The sequence below is a fragment of the Manis javanica genome, chromosome 12, assembly GCF_040802235.1.
Source record: "Manis javanica isolate MJ-LG chromosome 12, MJ_LKY, whole genome shotgun sequence".
Classification (NCBI taxonomy): domain Eukaryota; kingdom Metazoa; phylum Chordata; class Mammalia; order Pholidota; family Manidae; genus Manis; species Manis javanica.
In genome coordinates this window covers 94,637,534-94,661,099 of record NC_133167.1, presented here as the reverse complement: position 1 = coordinate 94,661,099, position 23,566 = coordinate 94,637,534, and the positions used below count along the sequence as shown (strand labels likewise).

The 23,566-nt window shown below is 38.1% G+C and overlaps 1 long non-coding RNA gene across 3 annotated transcripts in view; it reads left to right on the top strand.

Annotated features, from left to right (window-relative positions):
• The window catches only part of LOC118968142 (uncharacterized), a 133,250-nt gene that overhangs the window by 49,581 nt on the left and 60,103 nt on the right, over positions 1-23,566 (top strand). For 2 of the 3 annotated variants that reach the window (XR_012124004.1, XR_012124006.1), the window contains exons 1-4: positions 17,846-17,961; positions 20,551-20,693; positions 21,852-21,949; positions 22,650-22,722. This is a non-coding gene — a long non-coding RNA (uncharacterized lncRNA). Of the gene's footprint in view, positions 1-17,845; positions 17,962-20,550; positions 20,694-21,851; positions 21,950-22,649; positions 22,723-23,566 lie in introns of those variants that run through there. The other variant, XR_012124005.1, reaches the window with a different exon arrangement.

Here is a 23,566-nt window from a genome sequence, read left to right as displayed (position 1 = left end):
CCTTGAGAGTGCTGTCAGTAAGCACTTTCTCCCGTCCCCACACTTCATGGATTCTTAAAGAAGCCTCATGCTTATTAAAGCAAAGGAGAAAATACTTGGCTATAATAAAAGTTATATTTTCAGTTCCCAAGAGGGCAGAGAGGCAGGTCTATTATTATTAGCAGCCTTCTCTCTTCTGCGTACTACCCAAGACTGTAACATTATCAAGATATATGACTATAATTTTCCAACAACTAAGCATTAAAGTAACATGTAGAGATAAAACACTCTAATGAAATATGATTTATACAAATAAACTTTATATGACATTTCATTCTATCTCTGGATGGTATGGATAGTGTGCTAAAAGTTATATGTCTCAATGGAATAATATGCATTTGTACGTACACACACATTTCCTCTAGGAACTTTTATGTAAAATAATCTAAAGGCAGTTTGAAAATTCCAAGTATATTGGACTTAACACACACATATAATAAAAATGCAACTTATAATATTAAGGATTAATGCTCCTCCTCAACTGTGTCTAATGTCTAGGTTACCATTCTCTGGAGAACAAATCTTCCAGGTATTCTAAGTGGAAGAATGGACAAGATGAAGAGAGAAATTAAGATTCTCTTTTGTAAAAACATATTTGCAGTCTGTCTTATTTGCAAATGACCCCATATACAATCACGCTTTGAGAGGTACCAGCGTCCTCAATTCCCAAGTCTTCAGGAGAGGGAGTTACATTGTTATTCTGCTTGCTTCGGGTCTTCCCTGCGTTCCAGAGTAGCTTTCAGATTTCTCCTGACAAGTCCATTAATGCTTGTCCTACTTTCTACCTTTAAGGTTTGTCATATTCTCTCCCATACCCTCATCTATGTGGGTCTGTAAATTGAGTCTCATTTTCTGCCACTTTAGTTAGTCTCAGGAAGAAAAGTAGGTACATCAATGTGTTTTATTCACAGTGCTTCTCTCCCTGATCTTTTTAGTTGGACCCCTCACCCCAAAACTGGGACCAAGCATTTGTCTGCCTTCTCCTTTCTGGAAGCTCTAAATCTACTTTGATCCTTTCTGAGAGGCTTTCTAGCTTTTCAAAATTCCTCCCATTGCATTATTTATGGCAGTGTTCTCTGGAGCTTTGTAAGCCCATGGACACTTTCTATGAACATGAAAGCATCCTGGATTTTTATATAATAAACTCAAGAGCACAGCACATAGTCCTCATGAAGAATGTGGTATGTAACTACTGGAGGTATCTTATCCACTAACATGTTTTAAGCTACAAAAATTCACTTCTCTTTATTTTCTACATTTTGCATCACCAAAAACAATAAAAACTTTTTCCAATAGAAAATAATATAACTAGAGTACTATGTCAAACTAATTGACTCCAGGGGACTGCGACCCAGCTTGGAATAAATAAGTTAGAAATCTCCAGCTGTGCAGGTCTAGGGCAGAGCAGCAAATCATGTGACCTGACTTGGGTTCAAGCCAGCTTTATCAGTAACTCTTTCAGTACAGCACTTAACTCCTCTGCAATCAGCTTCTGTGTCAGTAATTTGAGGTTTGATTCAATGGTCTGGGAGCTCTAATGCACCATACTTGGACCTCTTTCAAAAGGCTTCTCCTAGGATTCACTGTGGTATTTCACTATCACTTCACCCTCCTGCATTTGGCCAGTTATGACTGAATATGCATTTTCCTTCAAACTTTAAATGATTTGAAAAGGTTTTCAAGAAAAGAAAGGTTGTAAAAGTTTTCTGAGATACAAATGTATCTTGACTTGACATAGAAATACTGAGAGGTTTGGGGAACAAAATAGGATAAAAGTTGTTCACAGAGTTAGTTGATAAAGGCAAATTCAAGAAAAAATATATAATGGGAAAATTTAATGATTTTTTTTTTGTGTTAGGAAATACTCTGCTCTTTAGCCATTTTACCTGAAGGAAAACAAAACCTTTTTCTTCAATCCCAGTGTCTTTGCACCATTCTTTAGTCTCCTCCATGTTTATGTGTGTGCTTAAAACAGCTGATGCGCATTAACCTGACCTTAACAACTTACTCATATTTAGTGTCCTCTCTGAATTTCTTTCCATTTTTCCTTGCCTGTTGGGGCAAATGCCTTCCAGGAGGCAACTCCACGCCGTCGATTGCATTGTAAAACTGTCTGTGCTGTTCCTTCCTGTGGTGCCTGTGTCAAATGTGTGAGCAAGGAAGTTTGTTGTGGTTGGAGACAGATGTTTTCCCCACAGATACAGTAGCATAATTCTAGAAAGACTTTCAAATTAGTGTCATTTACTACACAATGAATTATTAATATGTGAAAAATTAGGTTTGTTAAGTGCCCGTCCAGTTGCACATAGTAATGCATGAGTCTGATGCTGTGCACCGTTTGACTCAGTGCCCCTACCCACTAGGAGAAGGTGTCCCTCAGGAAGGGTCAGGCCCTGCAGGCAGCCTTCCTCTTAGGTAAAGAAGGAATGATTCCAGGATTTCCAAACACCTGACAAGTCAGCAAAGTTCCTGAAACCATTTCACTGTATGGAAAAGGAGAGGGTCATCTTCATGGCATTAAGGTCTTGAGTCCTCATTCTGCACAGCAACGAATGGTGATATTTTATTCCTCTATAAAACCTCAGCATGCACTCACATGAAAGCTGCTGTTTATAATATGCTTAACCAGTGCTGTTTTTAATTAGTTAATGAGTCAATTAAATGTACAACTATCTTTTGGGAGGGATAACTCTTTCCCCAGTTTACAAGGGTGTCAATCTTTATTTTAAGACAAAACTAATGAGGAATAAGTGGTATGTGATAAAAATATTTAACGAAGTTTTGTCACACATCAGCAGCTGAAATGAGAAGTTTATGTAAATCAAGAAGTCTAGGAGTAAACTGGTAAGACATGATGGATTTGACCTTGAGAAATAGAATAATAAAAGTATCAAGGATAACCAGAACAAACTCTCATTGTTTGGCTGCATAGATGGCAAGTGACTGCAAAACAGAGGTCACATTGAGAGAATCAGGTGAGTTGGATAAAGCAATTGGCTTTTGCAATTTTGAAATCCTCATAGTTCACACCTTCGACTAAATAATGCTGTAAAGTGTGCGGCTTCTGTGGCTGCTTTCCTTCCTATTGTTTTTTAGAAGTCAGCGTCTCAGTAGTCAAGGTGAAGAACTGGTGTCATTCTTTAAGAAATGTTATTCCTTCTTTGGCTTTACATAGTCCTCTAGTGGCATATAGTAATTTTAAATTTGTCATCCCAGTTTTATAGGGCATATGACATGATATTTTCTCAAAAATTATTAATACCACATTAGTTCTCTAATTATATTATAATTCTGGCTTTTTCAATGCAAAAATATCTTTGATTAACTATACAATCCTTGACAATTTACTGCTACATATTTTGTCTATTTTCCTTTTAAGAACATTGGACAGCCAGTCTATCAACTTAGCATTTTACATATTACAAAACAGCAATATTTCAAAAAAATATATTCCCATTCTTACTGAACTAACAATGTTATTCCAACTTTCAAAGCAAGACAGTTTTATATATATTTATGTCCAGTAGGGATCATTTTTATTTGTGGTATGTTGTCAGTCTTGTAAAATATAAAAGCTAATGTGGTATCTTTTCATTCATGTTCCAAATACTCTTGTGCCATATATCAAATTTTCCTCAAAATATGGCTAGGCCTAAAATCATTGCTCTTTCAACCTCACTTGGGATATAAAAAGCTGCATTATGAGTTGCAAATCATTAAAGCACACGTATTTCTACAAAAGTACTCGGTAAGTCAGAGAACTACTTAAGCAAGGTAAACTCTTTGAAGAGGCATTAAAAATGACAGTGAGCGGCAGACCCTGAACATGCATAGAGAGTAATAAAAAATTTATATCTTGCTGGTATAGCTGCAGTCAGAAAAAGTAAAAAAGAACCTAAATAAATGAAAATGTACACATCATATCATGTATTTCCCAATCAGCCAAATCTCTTCTATTGACAAAAAATTTCCCTTACATTCTATAAAAACATTAAACGAGTGATCAAACATGTCACCAGATGTACGTGCATTGTGTTAACTCTTTTTCTTTTGCCTTCAATCTGAAATGTGGATTCTGTTTTTGTTGCTTTCCCCCACTAATCTGACAAAGCCTGGGATTCTTGCCCTTCTAATGTATTTTTGGTGACAATTGAGCCAAAAAAACCCAGACTTTTTGTTTAGTCTTTTTATAACGTCTTTGTAATGTAAGTATACACAGACTACATAGTCATCAGTGTTTTCACAATGTCTTGATACTCCCTGTAGTAGACTGACTTGTGTCCCTCAGAAAGGCATGCCTAAGTCCTAACCCCTAGTATCTGAGAATGTGGCAGTATTTGGAAAGGAGTCTTTACAGAGGCAATTAACTAAGGATCTCGGGAAATCATCCTGGATTCAGGATGTGGCCTCCGCCCAGTCACAGGTGTCCTCATAAGAAAAGGGTAAGACAGAGACAGAAGGGTCTGCTGCCATGTCAAGGGTCACTGGCAGTCACTAGAAGCTGGGAAAGTAAGGCATGGAGCAGATTCTTTCTCAGAGCCTTCAGAAGAAACCAACTGTACCAACAACTTGATTTTGGACTTCTGGCCCGCAGAACTGTGAGATGCCAAATTTCTGTTGTTTTGAAGCCGCCAGGTTTGCAGTCGTTTGTTAGGGCCATATAAATGCATTATTTATCTTTGATTTTATTTACTATACCAGTTATTTTAATGGTTTACATATTTGGGAGCCCTCCCCCCCTTAGTCTGGAAAATTTCACCATTTCTAAGTTTATTCAAGATGTGGCTTTAGGTGTCAACCGAAAAGTCTGGATTGAACTTTACTTTCCTTAGAGCCTTTAACATGTACATTAATTTGGCTCCACCTCTAGAATTTCAATACAGTGAAGAAATCACTGAGCTTTCCAAAAGGAATTATAATTTCATGAGAAACTCATATTGTTACTATACCGTACCAGAAATATGTTCAGGGCCAGGAAGTCATGGTTCACTCTCCCAAAGAGCCAGATGGATTATTTTCCTCCAGGACCCACAGAAGACCTGTTCTCATATCTCTAGACCACATCAGAACATGCGTGTCCAGGACACTCTGATATCTTTATTAGAATAATGGGTTATTTGGCCTGTTTAGATGTGTACTTGGAAGACCTAGGAATACAGAGATGTGACTTTCTTTATATTATTTCAAAAAAGAATCAGTGATTTTTACTATAAAAAGATGAGAATGAAAGTATCAGGGAACAGTTAAAGGACTATGTAAATCAAATACTTGATAGAGAGTTAAAATACCTTAAAAAGTTAAAAGATTTCCAAGAGGACTTAGTCCATTTGAAGGGATAGTAAAAATCACACTAGATGAGAGATTTACTCTCTTAAAGGAATTCATAGTTAAAGCAGCAGGAAGCCTTAGGCACAGATATTTGTCACATGAATTTAGTTCTTGGGGATTTATTTTGAAAGTCATTATTGAGAAATTGCTATATCTTACACTGTGTTAAGCATATACAACATAGGTATAAGGTTTTTATTGGTCTGAAATGTATTACTGACTCAAATCTCAGAAAAAGAATGCCTATGCAAAAAAGTATATGGACAAAGTGTTATGTCTGTTTGTGTATAATTGAGGTGAAGAGAGATGAACAAGCTTAGATTTCCAATTAAAATTCATAATCTGCTATAATATTATCAGGATTAGTTAAATATGCTTTGTATCATTCATTCAGTAAATTTACAAATATATGTATATAAATGTATATATATGTATATACATATATGTCAGCCATGACATTTAAATGCTTGAGATAAATGAGGTAAACTGTGGATGCAGTCTTCTGGGGAAGACAGGTTAAGTAGTTCATTAAAGTAAACTGGGTATTCAGTACAGATTTATTAAAGGATGTATTATTTGCTCATTTGCTGAGCAGTTACTGCTAAATGGGATAGTGTTAGAGATACATAGTAGATATAATTTCTACCCTTAGGACTTCATAAGCCAATGGGGTGAGGTTGGGGGGATGCATACAGTGAAACGTGGTGGCAGTATTATCTGGTGATTTATTGATGGAAGTGTGCAGCAGAGTAGACAGAAGGCACACAAGGCCCAGATCTCAGAGGAGTCAGAAAAAGTCTCCTTAAGATGAAACTGAAGGGATAAATAGCAACCTGACCGTTGATGGATTTAAATACTATATTAAGGAATTACTGTTTCGTGCTGATGGTGGTGGTGTGGGGAGGGGGTGGGCACTGAAGGGAACTAAGCTGAAGTGATGATATGGCCTGGCTGTGTTTTAAATAAAGCATTCTGGCTGTAGTGTGGCAGGATGAATTTAAGGGAGACAGGCAGAAAGTCCCATTAAGAAGCTGTTGCTGTCCTCAAGAAAGGGAAACACAATAAAAAATGAACAAATTGGACTACATCATGCTAAAAAGCTTCTGTACAGCAAAGGACACCATCAGCAGAATAAAAAGGCATCCTACAGTATGGGAGAATATATTTGTAAATAACATATCTGACAAGGGGTTAACATCCAAAATATATAAAGAACTCACATGCCTCAACACCCAAAAAGCAAATAACCCAATTAAAATGTGGGCAGATGATACAAACAGACACTTCTCCAAAGAAGAAATTCAGATGGCCAACAGTTACATGAAAGGATGCTCTACATCGCTAATCAACAGAGAAATGCAAATTAAAACCACAGTGAGATATCACCTCACACTAGTTAGGATGATCAACATCGAGAAGACTAGGAACAACAAATGCTGGCGAGGATGATGGGGTAGTGTTAGAGTTACACAGTGAAAAAAGGGGAACCAACCTACATTGCTGATGGAAATGTAAACTAGTTCAACCATTGTGGAAAGCAATATGGGGGTTCCTCAAAAAACTAAAAATAGAAATACCATTTGATCCAGGAATTCCACCTAAAGAAAACAACTTCTCAGATTCAAAAAGAAATATGCACCCCTATGTTTATCGCAGCACTATTTACAATAGCCAAGATATGGAAACAATCTAAGTGTCCATCAGTAGATGAATGGATAAGAAGGTGTGGTACATGTACACAATGAAATACTACTCAGCCATAAGAAAGAAACAAATCCTACCATTTGCAACAACATGGATGGAGCAAGAGGGTATTATGCTCAGTGAAATAAGTCAGGTGTAGAAAGACAAATACCAAATGATTTCCCTCATTTGTGGAGTATAACAATGAAGCAAAGCTGAAGGAACAAAATAGCAGCAGACTCACAGACTCCAAGGAGGGACTAGTGGTTACCAAAGGGGAGGGGTGGGGAGGGAGGGAGAAGGGGATTGTGGGGTATCATGACTGGTGCACATGGTATGTGTGGGGTCATGGGGAAGACAGTGTAGCTCAGAGAAGACATAGGGACTCTGTGGCATCTTACTACACTGATGGACAGTGACTGCAATGGGGTTTGGGGGGACTTGATAATAAGGGTGAATGTAGAAACTACATTGTTTTCTTGTGAAACCTTCATAAGAGCGTATATCAATGATACACAGGCTACCAAGGAAAAGAATGGTAACCTAGACATTCTAAAAAAAGAAAAAACACAGGCTACCAAGGAAAGTTGTGGAATCTTGGCTCTTAGATAGAAAACCACGTATCTTCAATGTTTAGGTTTACTGCTGCCTGGAAAAAAAAAAGAAGCTGTTGCTGTGATGTATATGAGAGAAGATAAAGACCTAATCAAAGAAAGAATAGTTGTATGAAGAATGGGGGAACAAGTCAGTCAGAATTTGGAAGGGATTAACTGAACAGGGAATGTGATATCGACTGAGAAAAGAAAGTCAAGTAAGAATGTACATGGTGGAATATATTTGGGAATACAGAAACAATGAATGCATTTTCCTCAGGTTAATTTTTGTGAAACAAATAACTATGGATATATGAGACAGAAGCTAAATAGATGTCTGAAGTAAAAAGAGGTCTGACTTACTGTTATAAATTTAGGAATTGCTATTAAGACCACAAGAATGCATGAGGTCACTCAGGAGTCAGCGTAGACCGTGAGAATTGCTCCTAAATACCAACATATAGGAGAAGGAAGACAAAGAGAAGCCTCTCAAGGACAAAGGGAAGGTCAGGGGTGTTCAGTGACCAGAAGCACACAGTGTCACTGAAAAGGATTCCCAAGTGGAGCATAAGAACCAGTCCTCTTAGCAGTCGGGGTTCATTCAGTGGAGGGGCAGAAAGCATCATAGGTATTTTCGGCAGGAAGGTATTTAAGCTGATAATTGGGTATTTAGAACATTGTTGGGAGCCTTGAAGATTCAGATTCCAGTCTAGGTTTTCTGGATGACAGAAGAGGATCTTCAAAGCCATCTCACTAGAGGTGTAAAGAACACAAGAAGCCACCAGTGCCTCTCCAAATAACTTGCACAACCACAGTGCTGGAGAACGGCATGCAGATCCAAGGCCACTCCATGGCTTAGAAATTTAGATGGAGAGCTTGGTGCTGGGTGTTGGACAACAAGAACTGGGACACAAGTCAAGTCACCACCTTTTACAAGTCCTGATTAACAGCAGCAATACCTCTTGGCCACAAGGAACACGTTTATTTTTTCCTCATCTTGTTCAACTGCATCTTACTGCAGACGCCCATTTCACATGCGGAATTAGAGCTGCAAGAGAGATTGGTGAAGTATACATTTTAGCTTTCCTGTTTTTCCAAATAACAATGTGAAATGGAGCTTCAGATAGCCACCCTGAAGAATATATCCACAGGCTTCAGAAACATTATCTCAGGTGATGTCAATCTCCCCAATTTAGTAAGACTGTTTTGTTTTGCATAGATTTACTGTCTGCACTACAGTATAGAAATTCTTCCAGGCAAAAATCTATAATGATTATCAGATTCACCTTAACTGTTTCCCTTATCTCAGGGAGCACAGTCCCATACAGTAGCCCCCCTTATCCACAAGGGATACATTCAAAGACCGTCACTGGATGCCTGAAGCTCTGAATAGTACCAGCCCTATATATATTTTTTCCTTTACCATGTTTTTTTTCAATACATATATACCTATGATAAAGTTGAATTTATCAGTCACAGAAAGAGATTAACAATATCTAATAACAAGATATAACAATATACTATAATAAATATTATATGAATGTGGTCTCTCTTTTAAAATACCTTCTACTGTGCTCACACTTTCTGTGCTGTTATGAGATAATGAATTGCCTTCATGCGATGACAGGAGGTGGATGTAGACATTGACACATAGCATTAGGCTACTGCTGACCTGATGATGCGTCAGAAGGAGCATCCTCTGCTTGCAGACCTTGGTTGGCCATGGGTGACTGAAACTGTGGAAAGCCCAACCATGGGTAAGCAGGGACTGCCTACTGTCCATTGGGTAAAAATGTTTGCTTTATACATGTTTCCTGGGTTTCTAATTGTTTACAGTAGGAGAAACAAGTCTGGTCCCACTTCCACTATGTTCAAAAGTATATTTTCTTTAACTTTCAAAGTGCGGCCTGGGTGTGATCTACTCTGGGGCTAAGGTATTTGTCCTTTAAGATGTACTATACTATAACAGCTATTAAGTGGCTCTGTGTTCCCAAATAGGTAGAGTACGTGTGTCTTGGAACATAGAAAATGGCTCTCTCAGTTTCTCTCCTAGCAATTCTCTTAGGCTGTTTGTTTTTCCTGTCTGTGAAACACAGGCTGTGCTGGAAAAAATGTCTGGCTCCCCAGGGTGCGCTGTTCTACTGGGACAACACAAAGAGCTCCCTAATCTGTTTTTAGGTTGGACTTTTGTTCACTTGATCTAGAATTTTCTGCTTCTTCAGATCGTGTAAGAATTTAATAGGTTTCCTAGCAATTTCACTTGGAGGAAACCGTGATCACCCAGCCAACGGCATAGGTCTGTGTGAGTCAGAGACTGGTCGCATTGCTGCTTTGACTCTGCTAACAGCTGTGGGAGCTACAGGGCCCAGCATATGGCATTGTGGAGCCACAGAGTACAAAATTTTCAGTTATCTATGGTGGGACAGCTGAACATCATTTGAGAGGGAAAAAAAAGATTTCTGCAAAAATCAGTTACCGATGGATGAAGGATTTAACTGTGAATAGAGTATCTTAACTTTAAAAAGAGCATAGAGGAGAATATTTTATTGCTTTTGCAGGGGTGTGGTAGATAATATGTCAACACATGATGCAAATCCTAAAAATCAAGATGAAAAGATGAATACACTCACACTGTGAAAAGTATTTGCAACACAGAATTAGTTATCAGAGTACATTAATAATTCCAATAACACAAAGAAGAGAAAAAAAATGGGCAAAAAACACAGTTATGGAACACTGTGTTGGAAGTTAGGTTAAGAAGTACCAGCAAAGAGCAAACCTAAGCTAATTCCTCTGACATTATAAAATACAACATTTTACTTATTTTCAGTATTTGATTGTTTTGAAATATAGTTGGTATACAATATTATGTTGGTTTCAGGTGTAAAACATAGTGACTCAACAATTTGTACATTTTGAAATGCTCACCACAACAAGTATAGTTACCATCTGTCACCATACAAAGATATTACAATATTGTTGACTACATTTCCTATGCTGTACATTTCATTCTTTGACTCATTTATAAAACACAGTGTTTTCATCCAGTGCTGCAATGTTTTGAATTACTTTCTTGACCATTAGCTGAAAACTTTGGAATATATGAGGTTCAGCAATGTTGACTCTATAAATATTATATAGTAGAAATATTAGCAGAATATCCATTTTTAATAGAGATATTTTCAAATTGTTGAATATAGTTACTTCCAAGTGAAAATAAAACCTCAAATATACAATGCATATTGTGAGAGAAATATGTGTTGCCATAACAGAGATTGAAATATTCAGCTGTCAGCATCTTTTTCTTTTATAGATGGAAATAGCCATGCGTCCTGGGTGTAGCATCCCTAGGTGTACGTTTTCAGCTTTCGTTGTATTGTGCAGCATGTCATATCTCAACCTTCCTTTGATAGTTAATAACTACTTTGAGTGGATAGTGTACTGTCTGATCTTATGAAGATTGTCTTGCCAGCTCAGATAAACTCTCTTCCAGCAATTCAGTAATTCCAAAAAAGGCAATACTGCTACAAAGTTTAAGAAAATTTAATAACCTCTTAATTCCTGAAAGCAAATCCCTAAATGCTTTTGCCAAGCACAAATGATAGTTACAGTGTGCATTATAAAATCATAATTTCTCCCTATCTTTTTAGGAAAAAAAGTATGACACATTTATCATATCTTCCTTGTCTTCGTGTGGGCAGAGGAATGGTATCAATTCCCAGCCTTGCCAGCAGAGCAGTGTCACAAAAATAGAAAGCTGGCCTGTGATGACGCTAAAACTTGGCCTCTAATCACCTGGCACTTAGCAGCAAGCTCTCAGCAAGCAGTTTTGCGGTGTTGTTTGAGGGAGGTATTTTTTGTCTTTTTATACTTTGAGGATCCTTGTTTTGTTGTTTTACACATTATACCAATATCTTTAAACCAAAATCGTATATAGCAATTTAGTGGCAGGTCAGATTGTTCTACATGGCTGTTAATTCCAGGTTTATGATGTTCCTCAGGGCACCTAAATCTCCAAGGAGTGGTTGTTGAAAACTAGGCCTGGATTCAGGAAGCGCCACCTGTCCTGATAAAATGTGCTGTATTGTTGTCACAAGTTGTTTTGGAGTTTGGATGGCAAATAATCTTGTTAACCAAGCAGTCAATAATAGACTTTTTTCTCTATTTCAAAAGGTAAATGACTTAATATAGTTGTTTCATATTTATTATATCAAGTATAATTAGTAAAATTGTAATTACACATTATATGCATATTAACCTTCCCTTAAATAAAAGAAGCCAGGAAACAGTAACCCAGACTATATGTGAAATAATAACAAATCCATATATGTGGATTCATTGTTGAAAATAATTTTTTAAATTTGTTTTTAACAGCTTGAAATTTCTAAAACATGGCTTTTAAGTTAAGAAAAATTATCAAACATTTTAATATTTCTTTATATACTACATACAATTTTTAGACTGAAAACATATTTGCTTGGGATGGCAAGTATCGCATGTTATTGTGAGTTGTGATAGCAGATTCAGTTAATTCATATGATGTATAAACATTATTACAGGAATTTTATGCCCCTAAAGAATATACATTTTCAAGAGTGAATAAATACTGTTATCAGAAGTCACAGAAGGTAAGAGTGGGAAGGGACTGAAGTCCATAGAGGAGAATTCCAGTTTTCCACTCCCACATCATTCTCCTCCTGACATGTTTCCTTTCAGGCTCTGCCCATCTAAAACACATTCTTCATACATACAGACCAAAGTATTTATTGAAAATTATGTCTAGTTAGTCCCAGATGATGAAAACACAGAGGAAAAAAGTTGAGCAGCTGTCTCTAAGAGTTTCATAGGGAAAGGAGACATAATTGTAAGAGTTTGTAGTTAGAAACTGTGTTAAATGCTATAAAGGAAAAGAATGTACTAAGAGAGCTCAGCTGAGATGAGAAGGGTGAGTGAATGGCAGTCAAACAGGAAACAAGAAGGGGAAGAGGTGGGAAAACATTCGGGGAAGAGCCTGAAACATAGATGAGCGCAAGGCACTGAAGACCTGTAATGATGTCCTGCCAGCTGGAAAATACAGACGGATGAGAAGGCTGTTAGGAGATTTAGCACAGCCTTGGTTTTTACCTAAAAGCAAAAATGAAGCCAACAAGGATTTACAGCACTAAAACGATCAGATTTGCATTTTATTAAGTGTGGGGAACAGATTTGAGACAGGGAGGAGATAAATTGGGTGTATTGCAACCTTCTGGGCAAAAGATGTTAGTACGTTGTAGGTCCACTGTGAGCAAGAGAGGAGACAGAAATGAAAAAACATATATATTTGGAAGAGGAAGTCGTCAGGTCTTAGTGACTAAGACTGAGTTAGGGGGAAACATCGAAGAAGGAATTTACAATCTTTAACTTTGTAACCACAAGGATAGTGACTATTGAGCATCAGAATTGGGAAGACTATGTGATAAGCTATACAGTGCTGTTTAAGAAGGCTCAATTTGAGGTGCATTTGTGACATCCTAGTAGAAATGTCAAAAATGCAGTTAAACCTGCATGTGTACCTACCAAAGGAAAAATCTACCTGGGAAAAATAAATCTGGAAATTGTCAGTAGAGAGACGCTCGAAGACGGGGGATAAATGAGATCACCTATGGAAAAAGTACTGACCAAGAGCACAATGGAAATCCCCACAATGAATTGCTAGGAAAGTAAATATGAATCAGCAAAGAGATTCAGCAGAGTGGCCAGGCAAATGGGTAGGAAGTAGAAGCGTTTAGTGAAATGTAAGTGAAACTCAGTATTTCAAAAAGGAGGAAGTGATGGTGTCACATTTTTCTAAGAGGAAAAGCAATAGCAATTGAGTTTGAAAATTTTCCAGATAATTTAAAGACATGGAAGTCTCCTTTCTTCATTATCCTCATGTTTTGTATTAAGTCTGATCAAAGATAATTTATATATATATATTTTTACATGATTTCTCATGTAAAGTATATATATATATTTGACATGGCAAAGTCATGTAATTTGACATGGCAAAGTTAACATTATACTTTTGTTTGGGAATTTTTATCAGTTAGGAGGACACATTTTTTTCATTGAAAGACTCATATGATCTAAGTAAAAGTTAAATTCAGTTTTTATAAGTTTATTTTGTTTAATATTACGAGTAATAGACTACCCAACAATTCTACACAAATTTGAATTATGATATGATCTAAGCTTTATTATTATTGTTCAAGTTATCACTTAACCTTTGTAAACTTTGACTCAAAAAGGAAATGCTATTCTTCTACAATGTTTGGCTTATCCAGTCTCTAGATGATAGATAGATAGATAGATAGATAGATAGATAGATAGATAGATAGATAGATAGATAGATAGACAGACACATACATACATACATACATACATACATACATACATACATATGTCACTCTATTTTCTAGTTTATTTAACTACTTAAGAGTTTGTAATTGTGTTCATACTTCATTAATTCACACTTGGAGTAATAAACAAACATTTGGACTATAGCTGAATGATAGAATTTCAAAACTAAAGCACCTAAGAATATTTTCACTCCTAATTATGTCTACAGAGTTTACATAAAATTGAAAGTAAATAATTAGATTACTAGAAAAGGTCTGAATGGCCTTCCTCATTCACATTTGATTAGGCTTGATCCTAATGTTAACCTGTGTGTTCACTGATCACCAATAAGACACAAGTTCAAGGATGTCGAAAATGACCCTGGAGTTGTCATTCAAACTTCGGCTTTCCGACAGCCAAGACTGATCCAAAGGTCAATAGCAGATTTCTGTTAAACTCAGAAACTGCAGCCAAATTTTGGTGCTTGATAGCTAGACAGTCATGTAGTAAAACAGATGTTGGAAAAATGTATGAGAGCAAGCTGGTAGAAAGACAATACTATATGATGAGAAAAACTCTGAATATATATGTTAACATATTTCACCATGACTACAATTAACTGTGAGGCAGAGCTGAGCATGAAGGGCAAGAGGGCTGTTGGTTTTCTATTAATATCCATCTGTATTTTTAATTTAATATAAATTAATTATTATAAATATTTAATATATAATATTTAATATAAAGTAATAATATAAGACAATATGGAAATATGCTGCTGACAAATCACGTTTGGTAATTTTCTTTATTCAGGGTGTTCATATAAAAGAATACCACAAGTTATACCCTTGTCTAACTGACTATAATATATATATTATATAACATATAATAGCTGGTTGTTATTGTATATATACCAATACAAGTAATAGTGTGGGTGAGCCTCAGATACTTAATAATTATTCTACGATTCCATTTACATGACAGTTGGCAAAGGTCTTTTCCAAATGTCAAAAATAACTTCAGTGTCATTTCTGACATCCTTGAACTCATCTTATTGGGGATCAATGAACACATAGGATAGTATACATCATTTGTAAAATTATAGGGATAGAAAATAAATTAGTGTTAGCCAAGGGCTACAGATTCAGGGAAGGGTTTTCTATAGAGTGGCCCAGGGGAACATTCTGTGGTGAGAGAAATAGCCTGATATCTTGATTTTAGTAGTGGCTATATGACTTTATGCATATATTAAAACTTACAGTATGTACACTAAAGAGAGTGTACACTAATGTGTGCATGTGAGTGTTAAATATTATATGTGTTATATAGGATATAAAATATACAGTATAATTATATTGTAAATTATATTTCAATAACCCTGACAAAAAAATTGTGAGTCAATATGTAAAATTATCACTAAAGATTTTCAGAGAGAAGAAATTTAAAGAATGTGAATAATTCCTATATTTTAATCAGATTGAAACCTCAGAATCAATAGGCCTATTTATCTTATAGATGAAAAATACCATTTGTGTAAGGGAAATCAGAACATTAATTTACCTAAGTCTTTTAAACAAAATAGATCCTTCCCAGAAAAGAGTTGGAATATCTCCACCAAGTATATTAAGACCTCATCCCCTCAGAAAGAACAGAAAAGGTGTAGAAAATGTGTTTATATTATTTCACTTTTAAGAATTCCAGACAAAAGATATTATTTGATAATTAGCAATGAATTGTTTTACTATGCCCATTTCAGACACTCTCAAAGAAATTAAAACATCCACAGATAGACACAGGATTATCTGATAAATGATATGACATTTCATCATTGTTCCCATTGAAAGTCTCAAGGTGATATTTTTCTAGTTTTATTTGTTAGTCCTGTTAGGACACGAATTTTATTTGGAAGGTAATTGCTTTTGAGAGACTATATTTAATACTTAAGAAAAGTGGACATAGCCTGAGATTTTGGCATGATGTGGTGGTTATGTTTCATTCTATTTCTGGACACTAAATTAATCATACTTCTGAACTAGCCCTCCTAGGATTTAGTTTATGTAACATTGGTGTTCCTTCTTTGCTCCTACTCATCAGTAATTTGCATTTGTGGGCACAAAGCTGTTTCAAAATTTTTGTTTTTCAGAGCTATACGTAAGCTTCCATTTGAGTGCTGCGTAAGCAAAATTTTGTTCATACACCAAGGTTAAGTCAAATAAATGCTACCTTCATTCCAATGCTTCAGGTACTGTGAATAGTCAGATTCGAACAGTTTTCTCTTGGACCCTTTAACAAAATTTCGTCAGTGTGTACTTAAGTGTTTCCAAACATATTAGCTCAACTTTGTCACACTGACTATTGGCACTGTTCAGTAAAAGCACATGCACTTGAAAATGGGGCATTTCCCTGTTCACAGTAGCATATTCCATTTTCCTTTCTTTCATTTCATTTCATTTCACCACTTTGAAAGACTAGCATAGCATCTGTAACTGAGAATTCTCAGTGGCATGAAGTGACATGGGAGCTAGAGACCATCACAATTCAATTGACTGCAACTGAAGTCCAACATTGTAGTTTAGTTTTTACTACATAATAGGAGCACTTTAAGGATTTTCCAACAATAATTTAAAATTGCTCTCCTATGAAACCTGTGCCACATATGTCCTTGCAGAAACAGGTAATGAAATCATTTGGTGCATGTACATTCGGCTCACAGTTAACCTTTGTAGTGGAGAATACCGGTGCCTTAGATCTGCTGCCAGTAACAGTAACTCAGGCAAATCTTGTCACCTCAGACTGTCTAAAATTCTCTTCAGCCCCGTGTATCACTGCAGTGCAACTGTGAATCTATGCTGAAGTTCTTGCTAGAAGTCAAAATTGCATCCTTCCCTTAGCAAAACCATACTACAGGTTTCCCAACAGCTTAAGGGAGGAAGAGAGAGAGAGAGACTTGGGAATGAGACATGAATTAGAGTTGAAAGTCCTGAGGTGACACTCTACTGGCTGTGTGACCTTGTACATTTTGTTTCTGTGACCTGGAGTACTTTCCAAGTATGTCCTTGTGGAAACTGTTGTGCAGTCTCTTCCTTTTCTTGTCTTGGTTATATGCCTGAATATGTGCTTCCTTTATTATTTCTTAAGTTTAACCGTCTAGCATCAAAGACAATAAATGTAAAAGGGAGAGACTAGGAGAAGGACAGATGGACTTTTCCAGGTTCCTGGCCATCTGCCAGAGTAACAGAGTAGAAACAACTATGGTAAACTTAGAGGGAAGGGACAATGTGCTACCAATTTGGTTAAACACATGAAAACCTAACCTGCTGACATGGCTCCATGTGAGGAATATAAAAATTCTATCTTCCCCTGACCCACAGTGGGAAAGGTCGGGAGAGTTTATAGACTTGGGAAAAGCATGGAACAAAAGACTGAGCTTGTTCCCCAAACATAACAACATTTTGTTTACTTTGCAAAACAATGTACTGTAATCCACCTAACTTTCTACTCTGAAAAGCTACTGACCCAACAGTCTCAAGGAGTCTAAATAAGTCTCTGAGATTCAATAAATAATTGCTTAGTATTATTTCAATCTTTTTAAAATTTTAAATATTTGCCCAATTACAGTAATCGAAAAGCTGTTTTTCATCTCAACTCTTTAGAGAGTCTCAGTTTTATTTTATGAATATAAAATATAAATTGTAGTGAACTCAAGATGACGTTATCTTAGAAAGCTTTGTGTGAGCGCACACATCAGCCTCTCACCTTCTCCTACCCTATGCAGTGGAGGGGTGGGGGTAAAAGTAGAGTTCACAGGTCCAGGTCCACATCTGAGTCAACAGCCAGTGGCTGTTTCTCCCTGCTACTCCCAGCTGCCACTCAGGCTGCCTTGTCCTGATACTGGTCAGTTCCGCATGTGCTGGATGTAATCTCTCCACATACATCTGCTTTCGCACGCTTTACCAGCAGTGGGGTAAGTGAAGAATAAGTCCTGGTTTTCTTATAACTTTACTACTCCTTTATTGTGCACACAAATACTGTGATATATTTCCTGGAAATATCAGACTCTACTTCAGAACTAGCCAAATTTAAGGGACTAAAACAAGAGAAAAAAGGATTGTAAGTGCTTACTGGAAGTGCTGGAGTGTTGCGAGAGAAACGCTCCTTATGTGAGCTCTCCTGCGAACACACTGCAGGTCCTTGCCGAGCTAGCTGCTCAGCCCCAGATCCGTCAGTGTTGACCGCCTGAAAGACAAAGGAAAATCTATATCGATCAAGCTATTGAAAGTAGGATCTCAGAAGGAAAATGTTGGGGGGACTCCCAGTATTTGGAAATCTGGGCTCAAATGGTAAAAGGCAGTTCTTTGAGCAGGAGAATTTGGTTGAGACTGTGTCAAGTTCATGATATAGTAGATTAAGATGAGTGGACCCCAATGAGGTGAGGCTCCTAAGACAATTCGTGACTGCTACGCAAGCATTCTTCCTGGTGAGCAAGATGTTTGTGTCAAACTTGATATGCAGCATTTTCCTGCAGTGATAATGTATTGGTTTACATCTTTATCTTCCTGGAGAAATAATTCCTGGTACAAGAAGTCAACCCATGTTGACACAGGTTTTCTCAGTTCTCACGTCTGCCTGCCTCTGAGGAAGTATTTTCTGGCAGCTTCTAAAATGCACTTCTCCATCCCATGCTCTTTAAAGGGTCACACACCCTGTTCAATGCTGGAGTTGTCTTGCCTTAAGATCTCAGCGGTCTGTTTCCCAAGTTAACAGTTGCCCTATCAAGAGTAATGAGAGATTTGTTGGGAGAGCGAGAGGGTTGATGAGGTAGGTATCAGAAAGCGCAGGAGAGGAATCTAGGGTAGTCCCAGTGCTCCAACACAGACCCTCCAACGTTCCCCACAAGCGTGAATTGCATGCGGGGGCTTCCCTGTAACCCAGCAGGTGCACAGGTCAGTACTCTCCTCAGAGTGTGGCAGCAGCGGGTAGTGCCCTGGACGGCGCTGTGTCTCCACCCTGGCCCTGCTCCCCTGCGCAGCTCCCCGGCGCTAAGGAGCTTGAGAGGCCACACTTAGCTTTGGGGATTTCTTGGACAAATAGTCCCTAAGCCTGTTCTAGGATTTGCACGGCTTCTCTGAATCTGTCCTGCTGTAGTCAAAAATCAGGTGGCCAGTTTATATAGCTTTAGGTTCAAGGTGTTGCCAAAGGGTGGCTTTTTGAGAAGAAAAGGGAGTGAAAAGAGAGGAATGAACCAGAGGGCTGTGGACAGAGCTAAGAATCGTGGCCACTGCATCTACATACGACATTCCAGTGAGACTCTGGTGGTACCCCAGAGGTGGGGGTGGGTGGGGAGGAGTGGGCTGCAGGCTGTGGGTCAAGAGTGGCTTTCTTATCCTGCCAAGTTTTAGACACCTGAATGACCAGATTCTAGGAAGTTTTATTTGTCAAGCTGTGAAGATAGGACATTATTTTATTTAACAGCTTAATGACTTCATGTATTATTTCAGATGTGCAGACATGGCACATAGGTATGTTGGCCTCTGTACTCAGTTTCCAATCCACAAAAGTTAAAGGTAGCTCCAAGTTCAAGTATATGCATGCATATGTATGCATGCACACAGACCACAGTGTGGTCTAGACCACAGCTTTTCACAGCATAAAAAAATACTTTACATGGGGATACTGGAGTGGCTACATATTGACTCCCAGGCAGGGCCCAGCCTGCAAAAACCCCCCTGACTAGTCAGTCACCTCAAGCAGCCAGCAGCCTCATTCCATTCTGCCAGTCATCACTGCCTCCACTGCCCTTTGCTAAAGGGGTAGAATGTAAACCTCACAAAGAACTGTTCTGTTCATGGGTGTGTCCCCAGGTCTTACAATAATGGCTACCAATGATTAGATGCACAATAATTATTTGTTAAATGAACAAATGATATGAAAATGTGTCTGTATATCAAGAAAAAAATTTTTCTCTATGGAAAATTTTCCCAGACCCTTACACTCATGGTACAGTGCTTAATATTGCTGTGCAAAGTAATTAAGTCCCCACACACTAGTCACCACCCTGCAGCCCTCTGTCTTCAGGACTGGTTTTACTTACTTTACCACTAGTCCTATAATAGGACTATCTGATCAACCACCTACACAGGAAGCCCAAAAGTTATTTAAAGAAATACTTTTTGCTTGAAAACAGTGTTTGTTTTTTACTCTATCTTGGGCCAGACCTCTTACAAAGGCACCAGCCGCTACTCTCTATACAGAGGCCGAGAGGAGGTAGTCCTCAAATCCTTTCTTTTCTAAACTGCATTCTTCTCTTTACACTCAGACCTCCTCTCCTCTTTTATGACAATCCAGAAAATGTTCCTTCATGTGTCACTGTTTCCTTGTCAGGTTTTATGTAAACGTATGAAATATAAAGTCACAATTATACTTATCCCCTGCTCCCCATTTTTTTTTCTCTTCCTGAAATATGCAAGGTTAATTATGTCCAAGTCTTACTTTCTTACTATATGGTTAAGATATTTTTTAAAAGTCATTTCATTTATCTGTATTCCCCTTTCAGTATCCGGTCCTGAGTAGATGCTGAACAAGTCTGAGGAAGGATGAAGAGGGAAGGAGAAGGAAAGACAGGCGGAAGCCACCGCCTTCCTACGCCGGCCTCCTTTGCCCTCTTCGCACGCCAGGGCTCTGGGTCCGTTCGGTTCGGTGAGAATCCTCACCCCCCACAACCGTCTCTCTAACAAGTATCCCTTTAAGTACTACTGCTCCTATCCTACTTGGGGTGTGTGTGTGAGAAAGAGAAGAAACGAGAAACTGAAATGAGAAATTCTCATTTCAAATGAGAAAGCGTAAAATACATATAACCAATCAAGCAGATTCTCCCAGCGTCCCCAACAGATTAAAGAGAGCAGTGAAAGCATAAAGTGCTGGGCAAGAATGCTTTCCTCTTTGACCCGGTCCTTACAGCTCGGACCCAAACACTGATGTCATTGCGTAGAGCCGCAAGGGGAGGTGTCCCACAGCGGTTGATTTCATGACGTGCATCCCCCACCGAGAGAGCAGGGTGAGGGCGCCCCCAACAGGAAGCACGCTGTAAGGACTGAACAGTGTGTTCTGGCGGCATACCTACTGATCTCTTAGCAGCCAAATTTATTTTCCTTTAGAATTATAAGGTACAGGAAGATCCAGAAGCATATAAAAAAAGACAGTCTTCGTCTTTTCTTACCTGTAGTAGTTCCTAACTAGCTCTATCTGGAAATCAGTGAATCATATGCTAGTAAAGGTCGTATGTGTCTCTTCAATAATGGCTCGTCTTGCCCTAACAAATGACCTAGGGTAGAGAAAACTGAACTGCTTAAAAATCTCATGGTTATACAAATACATCAAGCTACAACATTTACAAGCTTATTATTTATTGTTTTGCTATTGTTCATGATAGGAACTACACCAAATAGGTTACTGAAATAATTCTGTTAAGAATTCACATTTCCATCACTCAGACGGTACTGGATGCTGGTGAATGAATAGGACTGCAGCTACTAACAGATACTTATTATTGATGAAATGCAGTTCTCCCCTTTGAAAAAGGGTACCTTCTATTTTTGAATATATTGTAGTATATTCCAGTAACAGAAGTGTTCCAGGACTAAGAATTGTTAATTATTATTACAAGAAGCTCTGTACTCCTGATTCTAATTTATTTTTCCTTGTTATACAAACAAGAGGTGGGAATGAGTCACAGCACTATTTCCCCTGCGTTTTCCTCTGACCTTTAGAATTATCCTTGAGATGCCAACTAAACTATCAGCAAGATGCCAGCAGACAGAAGCGAGCTTAACACTTGTATGTCCTTTCTTTCTCCAGCCCTCAAATTCAGTCCTCTCTGAAATTGCAGAAGTCTCTGAAGCATATAATTTGTGGCTTCCAATGAGTTTGAACTTCATGCTTGAAGTGATGCACAAGTGAGTGATTTAATTCATGCACCTGTATCTGGATTTTTTCCAGACATAATGAAATGGGTATCTGCTTCAGGATTTACCTAATAAGCATTGAAGCAAAACATCAGAGAGACACTGATTGGCATATGTGGGCAGGAAAAGGAACAACCATCGTCCAGGAGAGTTGTGATAAGCGGCTGGGCTCAGCCCTAGGAACCAAAACTGAGCGTCTCTCTGCTCCCAAGGCCAAGCCCTTTGACTTCAATGATGTACAATTTTCTCATTACAAACACTATTGTACCCAAAGGAATTCCTGTCAGGTTTCTAATTATTTTCTCAGTTTGAAATAAGACCTTGTCTTTAGTAAGAAAGAGGTTTTGTCATGTGAGTGCTTTCAATATCAACACACAGCACAGAGAACAAGAGCCCAGGAGAAACAACAGCAAAGACTGAAAAAAAAAGGAGAAAGGCACTTTTTGAAAATAAACACAAATCATTTCCTCCAGTGATCATCAAAATACATGTTCACAGTGCTGTGGTCAGGTAGTATAGTCTTTGGCTAGAGAGATTTGAAAAATCAAAGAGAAAATATTGCTCTGGTCCTCTGCTTCTTACGGTAACGTTCTCATAATTACTATTGATGAGGCCACACAAACCCTAATCCAGGTGCCTTGGGTCTTGAATGCAGTGTATCCACGTAACGCTTTCTCCGTGTGATCTACAGGCCCTGGATATCCTGGTACGCGCAGAAACTGAACCAAGGCACAGCCGACAGTTGCTTCAACTTGGCAAAGAGTGTAAGTGTTTCTCTTCAGTACTTTTTCATGGTCAATATTTTAACAATGATCCAAGGCTGTTTTTAAAACTGGACTTGCTTATTTTGTATTCTGCTATACTAAAGATTGTATTTCATTCATGTTTCCTTTTCTCTCCATCCTCTCCCTAATGTCCATTCCTCTTATGTTTTCATTCCAAAACTGATTTGATATTTACCATCATGGCCAAATACTGAACAAATTATAAAAAAGGCAAAGAGAGTACTGGGAGAGCTTTGAGCAGGGAGATTTGAACCAACTAGGGATGTGGTCAGGGAAGGCCCCGGAGAAACCGTTGAATAAACTGAGGGCGTGCGTGGGTGCAAGGTGCTGATACCCCAGGTAAGGTAACAGTGGTGGACGATCTGGGCTGAGAGAGAGTGTGGTGCTCTAGAGGAGCTGCAGGACGGCGCGTGCAAGCACGGACTGTGTGGGAAGGAAATGTCGAGGTGTTCATTTTTATTTTTAAAAACAATGGTAATCTGTTGAAAGGATTCAAGTCAAAGGAGGAATATGATCAACTGATTATTGAAAACAGCTTTGGATTAAATGTGGATAAAAAATGGGAGAGATCAGAAAAGCTGACAATTAATAATGGGTCACTGCAGTGACTTTAAGATTGGCTTCACAGGGAGACTGCTTACGTGCGGGCGTGACCGCAGGGTGAGACCAGGTTTTTATCCCGTGACTGAATGCAGGGTGGTGCTACTGACTGACCTGGGGAAGACCGGGGGTAAGAAGACAGACAGTAAGTTTGGGAGAAGGGGTCAAAAATTCCCATTAGATTTTAGAGATGTTTGAACCGTGAAACTCTAGTCAAAAAAGA